Here is an 8,921-nt window from a genome sequence, read left to right on the forward strand (position 1 = left end):
GTCTAGCTAGGTCTAGTCATGACAATTCTACTTTAGAAGAATGCAAGGGATAATAATTTTTAAAATCATAAAATGTTATTTGGCCCTAAAAATGTGTGTAATCATGTACCTGTTTAATACCAAGCATTTTACACTTAAATTACTGTTCAGTCTCCAGATGGTGGTGGCATATGCCTTTAACCCCAGCACTTGGGAGGCAGGGGCAGGCAGTTATCTATGAGTTTAAGGTCACAATTCCAAGACAGTCAGAGCTATACATAGAAACCCTGTTTCAAAGAAAACAAAAACAAAAAAAATTTTTTCAGCCTATGTAAGTTATCGGTGGTAACATCATAAAGATGAAAACATAAGACCTTGACAGATAGAATGATATGACCAAAGTCACACAAACATGCAGGGCTCGCTCTGGCTTAAGGCCAAAGAAAGTTTCTCCTGCAAGAGAAAGTGCATCGGACTTCATGTTCTACCCATAGAAGACCTTGTCCAAAAGTTTGAATTATACTTTCTGAGTTTGGGAACAGCTGGTACAGAAGCACGACACTCCAGGGTGGCACAGGCAGGTCAGCCTGCCTTTCCAGTCCCTGTCAACTTCAATGACATCAAAGGAGAATAGCGTTGTCTAATATTGTCCTGCCATCAGGAAGCCACTCTACTGTTTGACTTCCAGGGATGATAGTAATTCCAGAGAACTGACCCAGTACCCCTAAGGTCCCTTCTCTCCTCTAATATACATTCTATTTGTTAGCACCATTTTCTAGTTTTCTAACTCTGAAGGCAAGTCTATCTAATTATCTTCAATGTGTCAGTCAGCTTTCCTTTGCTGTAACAGAATGCCTCAGAAAATTGAACTACAACAAGGAGGACTCATTTGAGTCACAATGCTCTCCATGCTTGCTTGGCCTCTTTGATTTAGGGATTCTGGCAAGGATGAACATCAAAGCCAGAAGTCTGATCAACTCAAACTTCAGAAGAGAGGAGAAGGGAGACTGGGAAAGACAGACCCCTCTATACAATCCTCAAGGATGTGCCCACAGAGACCCACCTCCTCCAACTAGGCCCTAGTTGGAGCAACTCCCAGAAAGGTCACAATTAATCAGTCAAGCCTTCAACAACACTTAAGCCTTCAGGGGACATTGAGATCCAGATCCCAACATCAAGAATGGACAACTTCTAGACGCAGGACAGTATAGGTAGAGAATTGTTGTTTACAGTCTCATGGAAGCTGTTCAAGAAAACACCACAAACGGGTACACATAGCATTTATACCTCGGAGACCTGTAGAAGTGCTTCTAGAATCTGTGATTTTTTTCGGTGTGCTCCTCACCTCAAATTCCCCAAGATCAAAGCAACATTTGAGAAATGACTTAAGGCTCTCTCTGAAAATGTCTTGTGTCTCATGAATATCACATAACTTATTATTCTATGAAACCTATGCAGAATTCCCCCCCACCCCTCCATTAACCACCTCTAATTTCAGCTTAATAGCAGAAAACTGTTACAGTGAAACTAAGCCTACCTCCCAGAGACCTGAGCCAACTTTTCAAGCCATAGCTAAAAACAGGTTAAGAGATGGCACATATCTTCCATCCTTGGGCAGCTGGGCATCCCATATCCCTCCTCCCTACTCCTACTTATACCACCATGTCAAATATGCCCACATCTTCCTCCTCGCTGCTATAGAGCCAGAGGGTCTAGTAATGAGAACTCAGAAGATTTTGCAATACTGTCAAAGAGAAACATCAGTACCTTAACACTCTACTGACTTAAGTATCCGACTGACCAAGACTTCAGCTTTTTGCTTTCAGCTGGTCTCGGTGCTCCATGTCTGCAATGCCCCAGCACAGGAGGCAGAAGCAGAGAGATGGCAAGTTAGAGGCTGGGCTATGTTATAAACCTCAAAACAAAAACAAAAACAAACAAAAAACAAATCTCCACCTTGAACTTCTGGGCGTTTTCTACAAAATCATTTCAAATTCCAGGCACTAAATGGAGATGAGGTTTGAGGGAGAAAGTCCCAGTATGTCTAGTTTATTTTTGCTTTGTTTTATATAATGGAATCACATGCTTGGCTATGCTAATATGAAGAGACTCAACACTATTCCTTTCACTAAAATAATAAAGCACTAAATCCCCAGCAAATACCTTCAACCCGAACACCTTGCAATCAAGACAAAAGGGTCGAGAGTTCATAAAGGTAAACAACACTCCCAGCACCACACAGCAGATACACAGCAGATACACATGTGAGCAGCTGTGTGAGCTCCAGAGGAGAGGAAGTTCAAAGTCAGTGAGACACCAGTGGGAAATTCAGGTTCACTCTCGACATCCCCTGCTTTTCCCTTTTTCATTTCCACAGTTGCAAGCTGAGTTTCTTTACGAAAGCAAACAGCTGTGGGTTAGCCAAGTTGAGATAATGCCAGATGAGGCCACACATAGCCGCACACTGTCTGACAGAGGGCTGGAGAAAATGTCAAAACAGAAAACAACTCAGTTCATAAACTTGCTATGCAAGCATGAGGACCTGAGTTCAATCCTCCAGATGACAAGGGTTTGCCATCTCTATGCTGGGGACACGGAGACATGAAAGTCACTGGGGCTTGCTGGTCAGTTCATGTGGCCAAACCAGAAAGATCCAGAATCAGTGAGAGATCCTAACCCCCCCCCCAAAAAAAATGCAGGGTGTGACTAAGGAAGACACTTAACAAATTCTGGCCTCCACATACATGAATACACCCTGACACAGGTATACATGCACACATACCTGTACACACACATACAGCATCATTAGTATCTACATAGGAATCAAAGACATTAAAAACTAGATACATTTGTAAAATGTATTCAAATGCTCAGTAGACGGTACAATAACAACTTTATTCATTGGTACATCAATGGTGCTCCTCAAATATTTGTTGAGCACACAGCATGGCAGCCTAAACAAAAGCCAAATAATTCCAACACTAGTTGACATCCAACACAGATGGGGTAAATCTCACAGACCCTACCCCTAGATGAAGAGCTATGAGCAATTAACAACTGCTGAGGAGGGAGAATTAATCTTCCCCAGTGATGAACCCCTGGATTGGTTACCCAATACCAAGTGCACAGCCCTATGCATGCAGGCAACATTGAATGGATTCAACAAGTTGTATGTATATATGTATTCATATATATGTGTATATGTAATGACAATGGTTCAAGAATAAGAGGCCATGAATTTGAGAGGAAGTTGGGAGATGGCAGACATGGGAGGGGAAGGAGAAAGAAAGAGAGGGGGAAATGTAGTCATTATATTTTAGTCAATTTGTAAGATTGTTGTTGAGCACCTATTCAAGGCAGGTGCTGTTCTAAACACTGATGTTCAAAGAAACAAGAGACAGACTTAGTTCAAAGAGTATTTCTACTGGGTGAAATATAAGAGTGTGAGCATGAAATGTTACTAGAAATGACAGGGTTTTTTTGTTTGTTTGTTTTTGTTTTTTGACAGATAGGTAGACATTTAACTGTGGAGACGAAAGAATTGTCATGTTGTATAAAATATTTTATACAACTCGGGGTACCTTTCTGCCTTTGATTCACAGATGAAAGACCCACACACAGCCTCTATATTTAAACAGGCCTTAGGCAGCTCAATAGCTGGGCAACTGCCTACCCTCCATGTTGTTAGAATTTACTTTCCCATTGATAACACTGGATTACCTACCACTTGCTATTTACTATGGTCCATTTTGGCTACTCTTAACCCAACTGGACAGCCCTCTGGGCCATGTTCTCTTGCTCCAGAGGCCATGGCGACTCGACTCACTTCTCTATCCCATGGCCATTCTCCCTCTTCTCCCTCTCCTCATGGTCCCAAGCCCAAGAAACCTAAAACCCACCTGTGTCTCTTCTCACCAGGTATTGGCTGCTGGATCTTTTTTTACCAATCAGAGTGACCTGAGGGCGGGGTCCTAAAGGCTACTTGCAGGTTCCAAATCTTGAAGGCCAGCACTTAACATTACAATAAATAGTAAAAGACAAAACCTCAACAGTCATGTGCTCTTTAGAAAGCAAGCAAGAGGTGTCACATGTATTGTCTTTGATGATAAATAGGTGTTTCTTGGCAGATTACATGAGGAAAGGCCTTCAGGACAGCTGAACAAACATAGGACAGGACATCTTTAGAAATGTCAACTGGTTTGGGAACACTGGAACATCATACAATGAAGTAAACAAGACTCAATAAGGATGATTCAGAAGTAAGCAAGGGCCTTGTGAAGAAGTGGGACTGTTGTGCCAAGTACTGAGGTTCAGTAATGTGCCCATGATGTGTTTTTTTTTTTGGGGGGGGGGAAGTCTTAAGGTCTTAGATGTTCCACTGCAAAGACTCCACGAGGAAAACATCAGAAGCATGGAAGCCAATATGGAGGCCACTGCAATGGCCTACACAAGTGTCTGTGGCATGAGTTCAGGCAAAGAGAGGAAAAGAGGTATACATAGCGGCTAGAGCTCATGGAAGAGTAGAAATAACAGATTGCCAACAAAACCCAGTGGATCTCACATCCCTCTTCTTCCTGGCAGTCAAGTCATTGGCTCAAATGATTCCATGTGAATCATAAAATGGCAATTAATTAATTTAAAAGTATAAATCATGTAATAAAGTAGACATGAAAGCAAGCACTAAGACAGATACGGAACAGAAAAACCAAAATAGAGACTGAGAGAAACGCCCAGGCTAAATGACAAGCTCCCAGCGATTGCTATTAAGTAAGGGCTGAGTATTTAGAGTTTAACCAGAAACAGTTAACAGGAAAGAATTTTTGGTGGGAAGATAAAAACTTTACTGTATTATGACCGTGGAAGTGGCTATCTAATTTATATACTTTTGTTAAAATGTTTACTGTATGTGGGGTTTTTTATAGGAAAAAAAAAGGAAATCATCAGTGTTGCATTGAGTTTATAGGAAGCAGAGAAGGATGAGAACCAGCTATGCATCCCCTTAGCAAACACTTACTAAGTATTCCATCCCAGAAAGGGTGTCTAGATGCTCGGCTGGATGGAGCTTGTGGTCTATAAGGAAAGTCATCTAGCAAGTAAATAGTTATATTAGTCTGATGATGAGTATGATTGAAAAAATATAGAGTGACCTATTATGAAAGCATGTAACATGGGCTGTAAGATGGCTCAGCGGGTAAGAGCACTGACTACTCTTCCAAAGGTCCTGAGTTCAAATCCCAGCAACCACATGGTGGCTCACAACCACCCATAATGAGATCTGATGCCCTCTTCTGGTGTGTCTGAAGACAGCTACAGTGTACTTACATATAATGATAAATAAATCTTTAAAAAAGAAAAAAGAAAAAGGAAGCATGTAACAAGTTTCCCTGTAGTGATGGTATTGAAGCAAGGCTTTGAAGCATATATTAATCAACTGAAGGTTAAGTGGTCAAAACTAAAATAAAATTACATCTGAAACTACCCCCAAGGCAGGAGCTTCCACATGCCCACAGGCTGTCATATACCATGATGATATACCACAATGGAAAGGTCTACCTTCCATTCGTTCATTCACAGGTGTTGTGTTTCTAAAACTTTTTAAGTGTGCACAACACTTTTAGAATAGACACTGGAAAAGGTTTTCCACAGACTTCCTTATCTGCCACCTACCAGGTATGTCACTGTAAGAAAATTATTTCACCTTCATGTGTAAATAGGTTAGCAATTACTAGTAAATATTTGAGTATTGACTAGTAGTTAATTCTCAATTAACTGGAAATAAATTAGATAATATTATGAAGAATATATTATTACAGTTAATAGAAATAAAATTTAAAAACAGCACCTAAAACATTCAGTATTCAAAAACTGTAAGTTATTGTTATGAGTGCTACATTAGACCCTTTCTTTTAGCTTCTTAGAGAAGCTGGCTACATAGTTTTAAGAACTACAAAGAAATTACATTCTACCATACTAACTTCCTATGAATAGAGCCAGTGTAGGACATTGGATGAAACTCATGATGTTAAACTTCTTTTTCTGTTTAAACAGAGGTTTGGAATCCTTCCTTGTTAAATATGTTCCTGTTTATGAGACCTAGTATCTGATTATGAAATCTAATATACATAGGATTGAAGCCAGGCTTTTCTCACGCTAAGCTCATACCAACCGTATCTCAAGGTCCTATGATGTAATCTCTAAAAAACATATATTTCAAACTTTTACTTCCAGATGTGATGAAGCAACTAGTATTGTACTAGCCCTCCAACTCAAAATAGTACAGTCAGAGATACAGCATGAGGATTTTAAGCATTGGACAAAAGGAAATTCAACACTGAGAAAGCAGAAATTCAGTGGGTGAGCCCAAGGGTTGCCCTGGATGTAGGACACAATGCTAGGCACAATTTTCCAAATATACCACAGGAAAATGAAGTTCAAACCAAGCATCGTGGTCCTACTGAACTGAGGAAACAGGTCAGCAGAAGTCAGCGATAAGAAATGAAGTCATCAGCATCTGCAGTACACAACACTGAGAAGGAAGGATAGTGTGTAAAAACGGGAAGAAGAGAATGCCCCAAAAGTGGTATGGAAGCTTCCTTGCAAATTCTTGGTTTGGGTCTAAGATAAGCATGCCCCTAGCAAGACGTCCTGAGGCTTGTCATAACTACAAAGAACAGAAAGAACAAGAACATCAAACTGCTGGACATGGGTGACCAGATCACGTGATCGATTCCATAATACACTAAGCCTTGAACTGAAATACCAGAAAAGATGAGAGCTCTAATCTAGAGTAAGGTCCACCATAGTAAAACTGCAAGCCAAACCTCCAAGAAGTCAACAAAAAAAAAAATTTGGGGATAGAACTGTTATGAAACAGAGGGACTTGTGAAACATTGAGTTTTCCAAAGACGCATCTTCAAGAAGCAAGAAAACAAGCATCTAGAACTGCCAGGGAGACAGCCAGTAACTGAGCTACCGAGCAGAGAAAGCTAATGTTTTTCAAAAGATTACTAAATTCTAGAGCCTAGAGTCTACACAATACATTAAACTATTAAAGTTTACACGTACACAGTTAAACACTTGCTGGGCATGAAACAACAATAAAAATCAAGTAGATGTGCTCCCCAGGAAAAGGGGGAGACAAGGATAGTTATTCCTGAGATCCTGAAGTTAGCTACTGTAAATAGGACTGAAGGAATGGCATGTGACGCGAGACCTAAAGGAAGTATAAACCCCATGAGTGAAAAGAGGAAATCTCAGCAGAGAAATTTAATTCTATTTTTAAAATTGTAAAATGCCTGAGGCTGAAAGGTTCAATGACAGTAATAATAAATAAGTCATGGTAAACCAAAGATGGTAGTAGGAATCTCAGACATCCTAGGACAATTGGACATTCTCTACTTATTTAAAGTTCCAGAAGAGAAAGAGAGAATGGGTCAGAGCACCTTCCTAAGAAATGATGGGAAGGCAAGCCACAGACTGAAAGATATGTTTGTAATAAATCATCAATGGAAATATTCAGAATACGTGTATATTTTAAACACTTAAAACTCAGCAGTAAGAATTATCATTATACAGTTTTACGACAAAGCCTCACTATATAGGCCAGGCTGGCCTCAAACTCACTATCTAGGCAGCCTAGGCTAACCTCTAACATGTGATCCTCCCCCATCAGGCTTTGAATGCTAAGATTAGAGGTAAGTACCCCCTCCATCTAGCTGATAGTGTATTTGTAATGGTAACAACACTTGAACAGAGTTTTCATGAAAAAAAAGGCATATTGGGGACAAGGGATACAGCTGATATGGTAGAGTGCTTGCCTAGCATGCATGCAGTATTGGATTCAAGCCCCATCAACACACAAAGTAGGCATGGTACTGCAGGCCTATAATCCCCATACTCAGGCTATAAAGGATGATCAGAGGTTCAATGTCATCCTTGGCTACATAATAAGTTTGAAGCCAGCCTGAGGTACAAAACCCTGTCTCTTTTTAACATATATGATTGGTCAATAAACAAGTGATAATCAATTAGCTTAGCTATTAGGGGAAGATGAAAAATAAAACAATACAATGATACTAGAAATCCCTTTAGAGGAGTTAAGACTGAAAGGCCTGGCATGATAACTCTTCAAGAGGATGGACAAAGTCAGGTCTCTTAGATGGTAAAATGAAGTGATGAGTGGTAAAGGGGTTTGCAAAACAGCTCAGTAGTTTCTGATAAGATTAAACATCCACAAAAATAAACTCCACACCTGGATGTTTACCAGAATGAAATGAAACATACGCCCACACAAAGGCTATCTGTAGCAACTTTATTCATGAAAGCCAAAACTAGAAAGAAAAAGAAACCCCAAACTCCATGGTGGTTTATGGGCCATGAACCCATAGAGAGTGGCACTATTAGGTGTGGCCTAGTTAGAGAAAGTATGACACTGGGGGTGGCCTAGTGGTTCATTCTCTCTTCCTGCTGCCTGTGGATCCAAATGTAGAACTCTCAGCCACCTCTCCAGCACTATGTCTGCCTACATGCCACCATGTTTCCTGCCATGATGATATTGGACTAAACCCCTGAAGTGTAAGCCAGTCCCGACTAAATGTTTTTCTTTATAAGAGTTGCTATAGGTTATAGTGTATGTTTATAAACTTATAGGTTTATAAGGTTATAGTATCTTGTAGCAATAAAACCCTAAGATAGCCAATAAAGATGAATGCCTAACAAACTGCTGTTTATACACTAGTCAACAATAGAAATATACCTCAATAAATACATCAATGCTGATGACACTCTAAAACAGGAGGGTGGGCCAGGCAGTGGCAGTGCATGACTTCAATGCCAGCACTAGGGAGGCAGAGGCAGGAGGATTTCTGAGTTCCAGGCAAGCCTGGTCTACAGAGTGAGTTCCAGGACAGCCAGGACTGCACAGAGAAACCCTGTCTCGAAAA

The sequence above is a fragment of the Mastomys coucha genome, unplaced genomic scaffold (genome assembly GCF_008632895.1).
Source record: "Mastomys coucha isolate ucsf_1 unplaced genomic scaffold, UCSF_Mcou_1 pScaffold12, whole genome shotgun sequence".
NCBI classification, from domain to species: domain Eukaryota; kingdom Metazoa; phylum Chordata; class Mammalia; order Rodentia; family Muridae; genus Mastomys; species Mastomys coucha.